Here is a 15,183-nt window from a genome sequence, read left to right on the forward strand (position 1 = left end):
AGTGCCATGAATGGGCTCTCTAGTTGTGCAGTCAAATGCTCTACTACTGAGATATGGACCATTGAGATGAATCTCTCCATCTCCCATGACTTAGAGGTGGAAGCTTTTGTCTTCTCTTTCCTCTTTCTAGAGGTTTCTCCGGCCTTTGGTGCCATAAATGGTTATGGAAAAACAAAAAGCAATGCTTTTACCACACCAAACTTAATACATTTGCTCGTCCTTGAGCAAAAGAAGAAGGAAAGATGTAGAAGAAGAAGAAAATAGAGGAGATGGAGGGTGTATAGGGTTCGGCCAAGGGTAGAAGAAGGTGGTTGTGATGTGTGAAAATGAAGGAGTGAAGGGGGGTATTTGGGGAAGAGATATGGAGGTGATTGGTGAAGGGTATTTGGGGAAGAGTGATGTAAAAAAGTGTGAAGAGGAGAGAGAGCGAGTTGAGGTTGGTAGGGATCCTGTGGGGTCCACAGATCCTGAAAGGCCAAGGAATTCTTCATCCCTGCTCCAATTGGGCGTTCACAATACCTTAAGTGCAATTCTGGCGTTTAAACGCCAGTCTGCTACCTTGTTCTGGCGTTTAAACGCCAGGTTTTCTCCCTGTTCTGGCGTCTAAATGCCAATTTGTTGTCCTGTTTTGGCATTTAAACGCCAGTCTGGTGCCCTATTCTGGCGTTTAAACGCCTTGAAAGGTGCCAGATTGGGCGTTTAAATGCCCATTTTGCTGCCGTTACTGGCGTTTAGTCCTTCCTCCAAGGTGTGCTGTTTTCCATGCTGCTTTTGAATTTTTTCTTTATTTTTGTAATTGTCTTTGTGACTTCACATGATCATCAACCTAAAAGAAAACAAAATAATATAGATAAAATTAAAATAAAATTGAGTTGCCTCCCAATAAGTGCTTCTTTAATGTCAATAACTTGACAGTGAGCTCTCATGAAGCCTCACAGATGATCAGAGTATGGTTGAGATATCTCAACACCAAACTTTGAGTTTGGCTGTGGTTTCCCAACACCAAACTTAGAGATTGAATGTGGGGGCTCTGTTTGACTCTGTATTGGGAGAAGCTCTTCATGCTTACTCTTCATGGTTACAGATGGAGAACCTTGAGTCTTTACTACAAGGCATTCTTCATTCACATGAAGAATTAACGCTCCTCTGTCAACATCAATCACAGCTCTTGCTGTGGCTAGGAAGGGTCTTCCAAGGATGATGGATTCATCCTCATCCCTCCTAGTGTCTAGGATTATGAAATCAGCAGGGAAGTAAAGGCCTTCAACCTTCACTAGCACGTCCTCTACTAGTCTATAAGCCTTTTTCATAGATTTATCTGCCATCTTCAATGAGAATTTAGCAGCCTGTACCTCATAGATTCCCAGTCTCTCCATTACAGAGAGGGGCATCATGTTTATCCCTGACCCCAGGTCACACAGAGCTTTTTAAAAGGTCATGGTGCCTATGGTACAAGGTATTAAGAATTTACCAGGATCCTGTTTCTTTTGAGGTAAAGTTTGCTGAACCAATGTATTCAGTTCATTGGTGAGCAATGGAGGTTCATCCTCCCAAGTCTCATTACCAAATAGCTTGGCATTCAGCTTCATGATTGCTCATAAATATTGGGCAACTTGCCCTTCAACAATGTCTTCATCCTCTTCAGAAGATGAATAGTCATCATAGCTCATGAATGGTAAAAAGAGGTCCAAGAGAATCTCTATGGTATCTGTATGAGCCTCAGATTCTTTTGGTTCCTCATTAGGGTATTCCTTACTGACCATTGGATGTCCCCTGAGGTCTTCCTCATTGGGATTCACGTCCTCCTCCTCCTCTAAGGTTTCGGCCATGTTGATTATATCAATGGCCTTGCACTCTCCTTTGGGATTCTCTTCTGTATTGCTTGGGAGAGTGCTAGGAGGAGTTTCAGTAACCCTTTTACTCAGCTGGCCCACTTTTGCCTCCAAATTTCTAATAGAGGATCTTGTTTCAGTTATGAAACTATGAGTGGCCTTAGATAGATCAGAGACTATGTTTGCTAAGCTAGAAAGATTCTGCTCAGAATGCTCTGTCTGTTGCTGAGATGATGATGGAAAGGTTTGCTATTGCTAAACCTGTTTCTTCCACCATTGTTATTATTGAAGCCTTGCTTCTGTTAATCCTTCCATAAAAAATTTGGATGATTTTTCCATGAAGGATTGTAGGTGTTGCCAAAGGCTTCACCTATGTAATTCACCTCTGCCATTGCAGGGTTCTCAGGATCATAAGCTTCTTCTTCAGAAGATGCTTCTTTAGTACTGTTGGATGCATTTTGCAATCCATTCAGACTCTGAGAGATCATATTGACTTGTTGGGTCAATATTTTGTTCTGAGCCAATATGGCATTCAGAGCATCAATTTCAAGAACTCCTCTCTTTTGAGGCATCCCGTTACTCACAGGATTCCTTTTAGAGGTATACATGAATTGGTTATTTGCAACCATTTCAATAAGTTCCTGAGCTTCTGCAGGCGTTTTCTTTAGGTGAATGGATCCACCTGCAGAATGGTCCAGTGACATCTTGAAAAATTTAGACAGACCATCATAGAATATATCTAATGTGGTCCATTCTGAAAGCATGTCAGAAGGACACTTTTTCGTCAGCTGCTTGTATCTTTCCCAAGCTTCATAAAGGGACTCACCATCTTTTTGTCTGAAGGTCTGAACATCCATTCTAAGCTTTCTCAGCTTTTGAGGAGGAAAGAACTTGGCCAAGAAGGCCGTGACCAGCTTATCCCAAGAGTCCAGGCTATCTCTGGGTTGTGAGTCCAACCATGTTCTAGCTCTGTCTCTTACAGCAAAAAGGAAAAGCGTGAGCTTGTAGACTTCAGGATCAACTCCATTGGTCTTAACAGTATCACAGATCTGTAAGAACTCAGTTAAAAACTGATAAGGATCTTCTGATGGAAGTCCATGAAACTTGCAGTTCTGTTGCAGTAGAGAAACTAATTGAGGCTTTAGCTCAAAATTGTTTGCTCTTATGGCAAGGATTGAGATGCTTCTTCCATAAAAGTTAGAAGTTAGTATAGTAAAATCACCAAGCATCTTCCTGGCATTATTGTTTGGTTCGGCCATAATTGTTTCTTTTGCTGCTTTCTTTTCGAAAATTTCAGTGAGGTCCTCTTCAGAGTTTTGTGCTTTAGCTGCTCTTAGCTTCCTCTTTAGAGTCCTTTCAGGTTCAGGATCAGCTTCAACAAGTATGCCTTTATCTTTGTTCCTGCTCATATGAAATAGAAGAAAACAAAGAAAATATGGAATCCTCTATGTCACAGTATAGAGATCCCTTGAGGTGTCAGAGGAAAATAAGAATAGAAGAATGAGGTAAGGCAGAATTCGAACACACAAAGAAGGAGTGAGTCCGAATTGACAATGGAGGAGGAATGTTAGTGTTAAAAAAATGAGAAAAAGGGAGGGAGATTTTTGAAAATCAAATTGAAAATTCCAAACAATTAGTTAAAAAAAAAGAATTTTGAAAAAAGGTTAATGTTTTTCGAAAATTAAAAGTGAAAAAGTAGTTAGGTAGTTTTTGAAAAAGATAAGAAATAAATTTGAAAGAGATAAGAAGTTAGAAAAAGATTTTTGAAATTAGAATTTTAAAAAGATATGATTTGAAAAAGATATGATTTTGAAGATATGATTGGAAAGATAAAAATTAAAAAGATTAGATTTTTGAAAAAGATATGATTGAAAAGATATGATTTTGAAAAAGATATGATTGAAAATATTTGATTTGAAAAAGATTTGATTTTTTTTTAAAAAATATGAAGATTTGAAAAAGATTTGATTTGAAAACAAAATTCCTCTCCTTGTATCATCCTAGCGTTAAACGCCTAGAAACTGCATATTTTGGGCGTTTAACGCCCAATTGCTGCATGGTTTGGGCGTTTAAACGCTCAGCCAGGTATCCTGGCTGGTGTTTAAACGCCAATTTTCCTTCTTTACTGGGCGTTTTGAACGCCTAGCTTTTTCTCTGTAATTCCTCTACTTTATGTTCTTGGATCTTCATTTTGCTAAATTCTTTATTCAAGAAGATATGTTTTCAATTTTGAAAAACAACAAAATGAGTCAAAACATATAATTCTTGGATCAAAACAAAAGATATATGCAAGAACATTATGAACGTCAAGATGAACACCAAGAACAATCTTGAAGATCAAGATGAACATTAAGAACTTAGTTTTCTTAATGAAAGAAAACATGGAGGACACCAAACTTAGACCTTTCTCATGTTTGGGCCATATGAATGCAAGAATGCATATATAGAACATCAGGCAGTGCAAATCAATAAATCATGAAGATCAAACAATGCGATTCATCAAGAACGACTTGAAGATCATCAAGAACACAATGTATGTGTTTCGAAAATTGCAAGACAATTAAAATCATGCAATTGACACCAAACTTAATATTTGGCCTTAGATTCAAATAAGAACCATGAAATATTTTTGAGTTTTTATGGTTTTATGAATTTTTTGGGTTTTTCGAAAATCATTTTTGGAAAAACAAAAAAAAGAAAAAATTTTTGAAAGGTTTTTAAGAACTTTTTGAGAACAAAATAAAGGAAAATTACCTAATCAGAGCAACAAGATGAACCGTCAGTTGTCCAAACTCGAACAATCCCCGGCAACGGTGCCAAAAACTTGGTGCATGAAATTGTGATACACAATGGCGCCAAACACTTGTACGCACAATTGTAATCTCAACTCTTTTTCACAACGTCGCACAACTAACCAGCAAGTGCACTGGGTCGTCCAAGTAATACCTTACGTGAGTAAGGGTCGATCCTACGGAGATTGTCGGCTTGAAGCAAGCTATGGTCACCTTGTAAATCTCAGTCAGGCGGATCAAATGGTTATGGAGTTTTAATAATTAAAAGATAAATAAACAGAAAATAAAGATAGAAATACTTATGTAAATCATTGGTGGGAATTTCAGATAAGCATATGGAGAGGCTTCGTCCCTCTTGAATCTCTGCTTTTCTACTGCCTTCATCCAATCCTTCATACTCCTTTCCATGGCAAGTTGTATGTTGGGTTTCACCGGCGTCAATGGCTACCTCCCATCCTCTCAGTGAAAAAGGTCCTCTACGGTTTCCCGCATGGCTAATCAGCTGTTGGTTCTCAATCGTGTAGGAATGGGATTTACTATCCTTTTGCGTCTGTTACTACGCTCTACAGTTGCGATTTTGAAGCTCGTCACAGTCATCCCTTCCCAGATCCTACTCGGAATACCATAGACAAGGTTTAGACTTTCCAGATCTCAGGAATGGCCACCAATAATTTTAGCTTATACCACAAAGACTCTGGTCTCACGGAATGGAAGGCTCAGTTGTCAGGCGAGGCAACTATGCGTCGTGGACCAGGAATCCAAGAGATACACGCTCAATCTTATGTAGAACGGAAGTGGTTGTCAGACACGCGTTCATAGGTGAGAATGATGATGAGTGTCACGGATCATCACATTCATCAGGTTGAAGTATGAGTGAATATCTTAGAACAAGAATAAGCATGAATTTAATAGAAGAACAATAGTACTTTGCATTAATACTCGAGGAACAGCAGAGTTCCACACCTTAATCTGTGGTGTGTAGAAACTCCACCGTTGAAAATACATAAGTGATAATGGTCCAGGCATGGCCATGAAGCCAGCCCCCAAAATGTGATCAAGAGATCAAAAGATGATCAAAAGATGAAAATACAATAGTAAGAGGTCCTATTTATAATGAAACTAGCTACTAGGGTTTACAGAAATAGGTAAATGATGCAGAAATCCACTTCCGGGCGCACTTGGTGTGTGCTTGTGCTAAGCATTGAGCTTCACACGTGTAGAGGCTTCTCTTGGAGTTAAACGCCAGCTTTGGTGCCAGTTTGGACGTTTAACTCCAGCTTTTATGCCAGTTCTGGCGTTTTGACTTCAGAATAGGGCAGAGAAAGGGCGTTTGAATGCCAATTTGTATCATCAAAACTTGAGCAAAGTATGGACTATTATATATTGCTGGAAAGCTCTGGATGTCTAATTTCCAACGGCATCTGCAGTCCTTTGTCAGCCTCTGAATCAGATTTTTGCTCAGGTCCCTCAATTTCAGCTAGAAAATACCTGAAATCACAGAAAAACACACAAACTCATAGTAAAGTCTAGAAATGTCAATTTTGCATAAAAACTAATAAAAACATCCCAAAAAGTAGCTAGATCCTACTAAAAACTACCTAAAAATAATGCCAAAAAGCGTATAAATTATCCTCTCATCATACGCGCACGCATCGCTCCTCGCTGTCATCTCCTTCAATTATTATGCTTCAGAAACTCCATCAAATCCAGCTGAATGCTTCCTAAAATAAACAGAATTGCACAAGACTCAAAGTAGCATCCATAGTGGCTAAAAGACAATTAATTCTTGATTACACTTAACAATTTAAATGTAAATTCACTAGGAAAAGATAACAAAGATGCTCATGCATCACAACACCAAACTTGAATTGTTGCTTGTCCTCAAGCAACCAAAACTAACATAGTCTTAGGATGTGAATTTGCATGAGAATGAGAGTTCGATTAAGCTCATGTCTCTTTTTAAAATGGGATTTATTCATTGTAATTTTGAACAGTTTTGGCATCTCACTCTCCTTTGAATCATTGGAATGTCAGTGTCATTCAAAATTAGAATCCAAATCATATTATGAATTCTCTGATCTTTATACTCCAGTTTAATCCTTGAACACAGCATGATTTTCTTTAATTTATTTTTCTTTGGTGCTTTGTACTTTGAGCCTAGCTGTGACTTTAAATGTTTTGTCTCAAGGGTTACTTGACACAGAAACACCACAAGCACTTAACTAGGGAACTCTCTTTAAGTTCTGATTTTTCTTTCATTTACTCCCAGACAGTGGTGCTCAAAGCCTTTGGCATACTCTGTTAAATGCACTTGGTCTCGACTTTAAATATTCTGTCTCAATGATTACTTGACACAATCACACCACAAGCATATGACTAGGAAACAACTCTTTGAGCTTTTAATCATGTCTGACCTCCCTAGTCATTGATACTCAGAGCCTTGGAACTTGCTTTTATAGTTTCTTTTTCTTTTGCTGTTTCTTTTGCTTCAAGGATTAAATTTTTGTTTGTTTCACAGAAGTCATAATAATTCTCTAAATTCCTGTTCCTTATACATCAACATCCTTTGATTCAAATTCAAATATGCACTGTTCATGTCATGCATTCAAAATCACAAATAATACCACCACATTTAAGTAAATAAGACTACTCTTAAATATAACTCAATTTCTTATGCAATACATCACTTCTTTTTTTGAATTCAAGCTTTAGTGAGCAATACATGAGACAAATTTTTTTAACCAAAAGTACTAAAGATCATGCAAGCAATCAAAGCAACAGAAAATAGAAGACAACACAATAAGAACGGAAGAGAAATAGAATGAAAGGAACTCAACCACCTCAGTTATGCTGGTGGTCATCTCATTCCTTCAAGAACAACATTCTTCTCCCTTTGGTGCTAGGCAGAAAAGCTATAAGCGAAATATCAAAACCAAACTTAAAGGTTTGCTTGTCCTCAAGCAAAGAAGAACTACAAACAGAGAGAGAGGCATAAAAGCAATTAATATGATGAACGAAGAAGAAAAAGATAAAAGAACAAGAGAGAAAGAGGATTTGGGAGGTGGATGATTTGAAATCAGGCACTGAAGTGGTTCAATTGGGAATTGCATGCGACGCGTACGCATGAGGCACGCGTATGCATGGATCGTACGAACTTCAAACGACACATACACGTCAGGGACGCATACGCGTGGAAGGCCATGATGGGAAAACGATGCAAACGCGTCAGGGACGCGTCCGCGTGGTGGGGCTTGTGCGCCCATCATAGTTCTAGCCCCATACCAGCATAACTCTCTGGCTAAACACCTTTTACGCTGATTTTACTCATACACATGTGCGCGTGCTTGATGCGTATGCGTGGAGTGCCAAAATCACAATGGACGCGCACTCGTCAATTTGTGCGCAAGGCACGCTTCCTTCGCCACTCCCGCGCAACTCTCTGTTCACTTTTATTTTTCACGCACACACATATGATGCGTACGTGTCAGTGACGCTTGCGTGCCGTGTGCTCGTTTTTTTTTTTTTGAAATATTCAGTTCATATTCTCAAATATCTGCATGATCAGATAGAACTTAATAAAATTCAAATAAATAAGAAAACTACTACTACGAGAATAACTAAGGATACAAAATTATCGGGTTGCCTTCCGACAAGCGCTTCTTTAATGTCACTAGCTTCACACTTGATTGTTAAATTTTCTTCCTCTTCTTCCAGTTGGTTAAAAGAAATGACTCCAAGGGAGAAGAGGTGAAGACTAGTGCCCCCTGATATAAAGTCCTCCTAACAAGCTTTCTTTTATTGTAATTAGCTTGATTCACTTTGCTTGTTGGGGTAGAGGTTGGATTGCTCTTTGTTGACCTTCTCTTTTTCATGGATAATTTCTTCTGTTTCTTGGTCACAATCCCCTTTTCAATGCTTTTCTTGGTTGCCTTCACTTATTTGATTTCAAAATTTTGGTGTTGTGTGATGGTTAGAGTGTACCCTTCATCAAGAACTTCTTCAAATTGGTGGTTCAGTAAACTCACCCTCTATGCCATTCTCTGCTTCATTGGAATGTAGATTCCCATAATTGCTTTCATCCTTTACAACCTCCCTTGTTTCTGCATCTTCTTTCTTTGTTGTTGCATCCTCCTCCTTTGTTGGCGCATCTTCCTCTTCTTCCATGTGTGAGGGTAGAAAGTTCTCTAATTCACTGGAGTATGAACTCCTTTGATTGATTTCCTCACTTTCTTTTATAGGATCTTCTATTATATCACTTGAGAAGGAATTTGCTTGTTCTTCTTCATGGGACTTAGTAATCAGCTGCACATAATTCTCTACATTTTTGACACTCATCTTTATATCATGTATGAATTCTTTCATGAGAAGCTCAAGATCTGATGGTATTTGAGATGAATAAGGAGATGGTGGCTCTTGATATGCATAAGAAGGAGATGATGATTCATGATAAGTGTAAAAAGAGGATGGTTCTTGGTATGAATAGGGAGATGGTGGCTCTTGATATGGGTAAAAGGGTGATGGTTCTTGATATGGATAGAGAGGTGGTAGTTCTTGGTATGAACATGGAGATGGTGGTTCTTGATATGAATATGCAGGTGGTGGCTCTTGATAGTTGGAACATGGAGTATTGAAGTTTCTTTGGTTTTGACTTTGCCAACCAAAATTTGGATAGTTCCTCCATCCACCACAATATGAATCACTACTTGGGTGTGAGTAGTAATCCATGTGATCTCTCTCTATTGTTTTTCCTTAGCACAAAACACCAAATAGAATTAAACGCACCATGTGGTAAACAGGAAAGCAAAGAAGACAGAACAGAAATTTTTTTTCAAAAATTTTTTAAATAAAATTTAAATTAAATTAAAACTAAAACGCCTAATCTAAGCAATCAAACAACTGAAAGTTGTTAATCACAGTCAATCCTCGGCAACGGCGCCAAAACCTTGATGCGGTAATTTATAACCCACAGACTAACCGGCAAGTGTATCGGGTCGTACCAAGTAATACCTCAGGTGAGTGAGGGTCGATCCCACGAGGATTAATGGATCAAGCAACAATGGTTGGTTAAACCACTTAGTTAGGCAAACAGAAAAAAGTGTTGGATGTTCAAAGAGCATTAAACAGTAAATTAAGAGTTTGAAGACAGCAGGTGAATAAGTTGGGAATAAAATATGGGAGAAAATAGTTAAGGCTTCAGAGTTGTCTATTTTCTGGATTGACTTTTCTTATTAACTATATTTTAATCATGCAAGATTTAATTTATGACAAACTATATGTGACTAGACCCTAATTCCTTAGACTTTTCTAGTCTCCTCTAAAATTCATTAACTGCCAATTTCTTGGTCAATTAATTCCAATTAGAGGGTGATGATTGGTGCACGAAATTGTGATCATCAATGGCGCCATCAACATGGTACTCTCAATTGCAATCTCAACTATTTATCACAACTTCGCACAACTAACCAGCAAGTGTACTGGGTCGTCCAAGTAATAAACCTTACGCGAGTAAGGGTCGATCCCACGGAGATTGTTGGTATGAAGCAAGCTATGGTCACCTTGTAAATCTCAGTCAGGCAGATTCAAATGGTTATGGATGATATACGAATAAAGCATAAAATAAAGATAGAGATACTTATGTAATTCATTGGTGAGAACTTCAGATAAGCGAATGGAGATGCTTTGTCCCTTCCGTCTCTCTGCTTTCCTACTGTCTTCATCCAATCCTTCTTACTCCTTTCCATGGCAAGCTGTATGTTGGGCATCACCGTTGTCAGTGGCTACAATCCCGTCCTCTCAGTGAAAATGTTCAACGCACCCTGTCACGGCACGGCTAATCATCTGTCGGTTCTCAATCAGGTTGGAATAGAATCCATTGATTCTTTTGTGTCTGTCACTAACGCCTAGCCTTCAGGAGTTTGAAGCTCGTCACAGTCATTCAATCATTGAATCCTACTCAGAATACCACAGACAAGGTTTAGACCTTCCGGATTCATTTGAATGCCGCCATCAATTCTAGCTTATACCACGAAGATTCCGATCAAGGGATCCAAGAGATAAACATTCAAGCCTTGTTTGCTTGTAGAACAGAAGTGGTTGTCAGGCACTCGTTCATAAGTGAGAATGATGATGAGTGTCACATAATCATGACATTCATCATGTTCTTGGGTGCAAATGAATATCTTAGAACAAGAATAAGCTGAATTGAATAGAAGAACAATAGTAATTGCATTAATACTCGAGGTACAGCAGAGCTCCACACCTTAATCTATGGTGTGTAGAAACTCCACCGTTGAAAATACATAAGAACAAGGTCTAGGCATGGCCGAGAGGCCAGCCCACATGATCTAAGATAGCATAAGACTAAAGATAGCTACCAAGATCTGATCTAAGAACTAGATGTCCAAAGATGAAAATACAATAGCAAAAGGTCCTATTTGTAGAGAACTAGTAGCCTAGGGTTTACAGAGATGAGTAAATGACATAAAAATCCACTTCTGGGCCCACTTGATGCGTGCTTGAGCTGAGCATTAAAGCATTTTCGTATAGAGACTTCTCTCGGAGTTAAACACCAGCTTTTGTGCCAGTTTGGGCGTTTAACTCCCATTCTTGTGCCAGTTCCGGCGTTTAACACCGGGCAGTTTTGAGCTGATTTGGGACGCCGGTTTGGGCCATCAAATATCGGGCAAAGTATGGACTAATATACATTGCTGGAAAGCCCAGGATGTCTACTTTCCAACGCCATTGAGAGCGCGCCAATTAGGCTTCTGTAGCTCCAGAAAATCCACTTCGAGTGTAGGGAGGTCAGAATCCAACAGCATCTGCAGTCCTTTTCAGCCTCTGAATCAGATTTTTGCTCAAGTCCCTCAATTTCAGCCAGAAAATACCTGAAATCATAGAAAAACACACAAACTCATAGTAAAGTGCAGAAAAGTGAATTTTAACTAAAAACTAATAGAAATATACTAAAAACTAACTAAAACATACTAAAAATATACTAAAAACAATGCCAAAAAGCGTATAAATTATCCGCTCATCAATGATCAAATTCCAGTTTGTATGCCACAAAAATTCTAATTATCAAAAAATAAGAGGATTATATGTCACGTATCCCGTTAAATCCAAATAATTAAAATTTAGGAGAAATTGTTTTCAAGCTGTTGTTCAAGTAAAGAGCTTTTCCAAGTTATACAATAACTCAATTAGAACATGGGTCATACTTCCGTTCCACCCAAATTCATAAAATAAAGAACGAAAACAATTATTGAAATATAAATCAAAATATGAATTAAAATAGATAACAATAGTATCAATCCATACAATAGACAGAGCTCATAACCTTAACAATGGAGGTTTAGTTGCTCATGACTCAGAGAAGAAAACTAGGATTCAGGTAAACTCTGAAGTACGGAATATTAATTGGAATAAAATTCCCTAATGGAATCCTCCGGAATCCGCCTAAAGAAGAAAAGTTTCTCCTTTTTATAACTAATCCTAATTAATTTTAAAATCTAATATCTAAAATTAAGATAATATCTTTTCTTATTTTCAAATTCAAATTTGAATCAGAATCAATTAAATAATCCACGCCTTGTAATGTGGGGACCACTTGGCTTCACTGGATCCACGCCTAACTTGGCAGAGAGCTGCACCTTACTTGAGTGCCAAAATGGGGCCCAGAAATCACCCCCAGCGTTTTCTGCATTTTCTGCACGTGGCACATGTCACGCGTACGCATCAGTCACGCGTACGCATCGATGGTCTATTCTGCGTGTCACGCGTACGCGTCAAGTACGCGCACGCGTCGCTGTGCAGCTTCGCTTTTCACGCGTATGCATCAGGCATGCGCACGCGTCGCCATGGAAAGCTCCAAATCACTCGCACGCGTTAGGTACGCGCACGCGTTGCTCCTCACTCTCATCTCCTTCAATTCTTGCGCTGCAGAAACTCCATCAAATCCAGCTGAATGCTACCTAAAATAAACAGAATTGCACAAGACTCAAAGTAGCATCTATAGTGGCTAAAAGACAATTAATTCTTGATTAAACTTAATAATTTAAATGCAAATTCACTAGGAAAAGATAACAAAGATGCTCACGCATCAGGTAGCAGTGCCGGTGATAAACCACTATTTTATTATTCATATTGTGTTTAATTGTGTGGTTTTATGAGGTCTTTACCCACTTATTCATATGATTTGCATGTATTTACAATTCCTTCCTAAAAATTTCCTTTGATTAAAAACTTGCTTCCTAAGATCTTTTAGTTATATATTTTTATCTTCCTTTGTACCATTCGATGCCGTGATCTGTGTGTTAAGTGTTTCAGGCTTCATAGGGCAGGAATGACGTAAGGAATGAAGAGGAAGCATGCAAAAATGGAAGGAACACAAAGAATTGAGGAGATGACCAGTGAGAAGTCACGCGGTCGCATGGCTGATGCGACCGCGTGAAATAGAAGAAATCACAGTGATACGCTCGCGTGCCTGACGCAACTGCGCGGATTGGAAGCTACACAAATGACGTGAATGCATGGAAGATGCGCACACGTGGTACGAGAAATGCTGAGTGACACGAACACATGGACGACGCGGCCGCGTAACGTGCGTGATCTGCAGAATTTCAGAAGTCGCTGGCAGAGTTTCTGGGCCACATTTCAACCTAGTCTTCGGCCCAGAAACACAGATTAGAGCCAGGGAACATGCAGAGACAAAGGAACAACATTCATTCCGCATAATTTTTAGTTTAGAGATCTGAATTTACTCCTCCCCTACGTTTCTCACTTGAACATTCATAATTAGGATTTTGAAGATTTTGGCTTTAGCTTTTGAGAAGAGTCTACCTCCGGTACTAGTCACTATAGTTTGTTATTTACTTTTCATTTATTCTTCCATATTCTTAATTCCTCTAGAGTTGACATTGGATTATTTTCAAAGTTATTAATACAGAACTATTTTTATTTTTAATTAATCTCTTTTATTATTATTTATTATGTCTTCTTTTATTTTCCCCATTGATTCTGTGAAGTCTATAATTATGATGAGTGAGTAGTTCCATAACTTGATTGGGAGATGATTGAAAGGAAACCTTGAGTTGGATTACTCAAGAGAAAAATTGTAATTGGGTTTATTGTTGGATCACCCTCTAGTCATTGACACTAGTCCTTCCCAAGGGAGAGGATTAGAACTTGTGACTAGAAATAGCTTTCCAACTTGCTTGACTTTCCTTTACCTAGTAATGGATAACTAAGCAGAACAACCTTCAATTATCAATTAATCTTGAGAGTACTTCAACAAGAATAGGACTTCCAACTAATCTACTCCCAGTCAAGGCTTTTATTTAAATTATCTAAATTCTTTGATTTAATTTCCTGTTTATCAACTCAACCATTTTTAAAAACACCTGATTAATAAAATAGCACATCTTTCTACAACTCGTTGGGAGACGACCTGGGATTCATACTCCCAGTATTTTAATTTCAATATTGTGACAACCCTTCTAAATTGATAAGCAGATTTTTGGCTGGTTAAGGACTGTACTTGCAACGTATCTCTTATAATAATTTCTTAACTCGCCAATTTTCGCCACGTCAATTTTTGGCGCCGTTGCTGGGGAGTTGCAATAGTGTGCTAATTTATTAATTGGAATTTATTTAATTGCAATTTTTCTTTTTATTTTGTTACTATGAGCTGCACGTTTCTTTTGTTAAATGAAGCGTTCACTTCCTGATCTAAGCTTGCCAGTATTTGACCCTGAGATTGAAAGAACTATTTCACATATAAGGCAAGCTCGGCGTCGGCTAGTCCTCTCTGAGGATGAACCTGAAACGTCATCTAAGGAAGAAACAAGCTCCCTCTCTACTGATCCAGTTGATTTACGTGCAGGTGACATGGCAGCACCTAGGAGAGTCACTATCCAGGAGGAAGGAGTCCCTGATTTTACACTACAACCATTCCAAGCACACCACCCAACAGTGGCTGTGGATTTTGAAATAAAGTCTGCACTACTCAACTTGATGCCCAAGTTTCATGGCCTACCTGCTCAAGAGCCTATCAAGCACCTTAGGGATTTTCAGACTGCTTGTTCTACTGTTAAGCGTGATGGTACTGACAAAACTTCTATTCTGTTGAAAGCTTTCCCATTCTCTCTTGAGGGGAAGGCAAGAGAGTGGTACTACACTCAACCCGGAACAACTGTTTCCAACTGGGATACTCTTAGAAGAGAATTTTTGGAGAAATTCTTTCCAGCTGAGGTTACCGATAAACTGAGGAAAAACATGTCCATGATCGTTCAGGACGAATCTGAGACTCTCTATGAATATTTGAAGCGCTTCAATAATCTTTTGGAAGCATGTCCCCACCATATGATTGACAAGATAGTGTTGCTCGGCTACTTTACACAGGGGATGAAATCTCAAGATAAGACCACATTGGAAGGTACTAGCAATGGGTCTATGAAAAAGTACAAGACTACGGAAGAGGCATGACAATTGATTAGCGACTTAGCTGAATCTACTAGGAATCACAGGCAAAAACAAAGTCGGTCAAGAGTTGTTGCAGAGGT

At 38.7% G+C, this 15,183-nt stretch overlaps 1 non-coding gene across 1 annotated transcript; it reads left to right on the plus strand.

Moving 5' to 3' along the window:
- Positions 1–2,590: 2,590 nt before the first annotated feature.
- On the plus strand, positions 2,591–2,698 carry LOC112714521 (small nucleolar RNA R71). The gene has a single exon (XR_003159284.1). It is a non-coding gene; the product is annotated as a small nucleolar RNA R71 (small nucleolar RNA).
- The last annotated feature ends 12,485 nt before the right edge of the window (positions 2,699–15,183 follow it).

This window comes from Arachis hypogaea, chromosome 1, assembly GCF_003086295.3.
Source record: "Arachis hypogaea cultivar Tifrunner chromosome 1, arahy.Tifrunner.gnm2.J5K5, whole genome shotgun sequence".
NCBI classification, from domain to species: domain Eukaryota; kingdom Viridiplantae; phylum Streptophyta; class Magnoliopsida; order Fabales; family Fabaceae; genus Arachis; species Arachis hypogaea.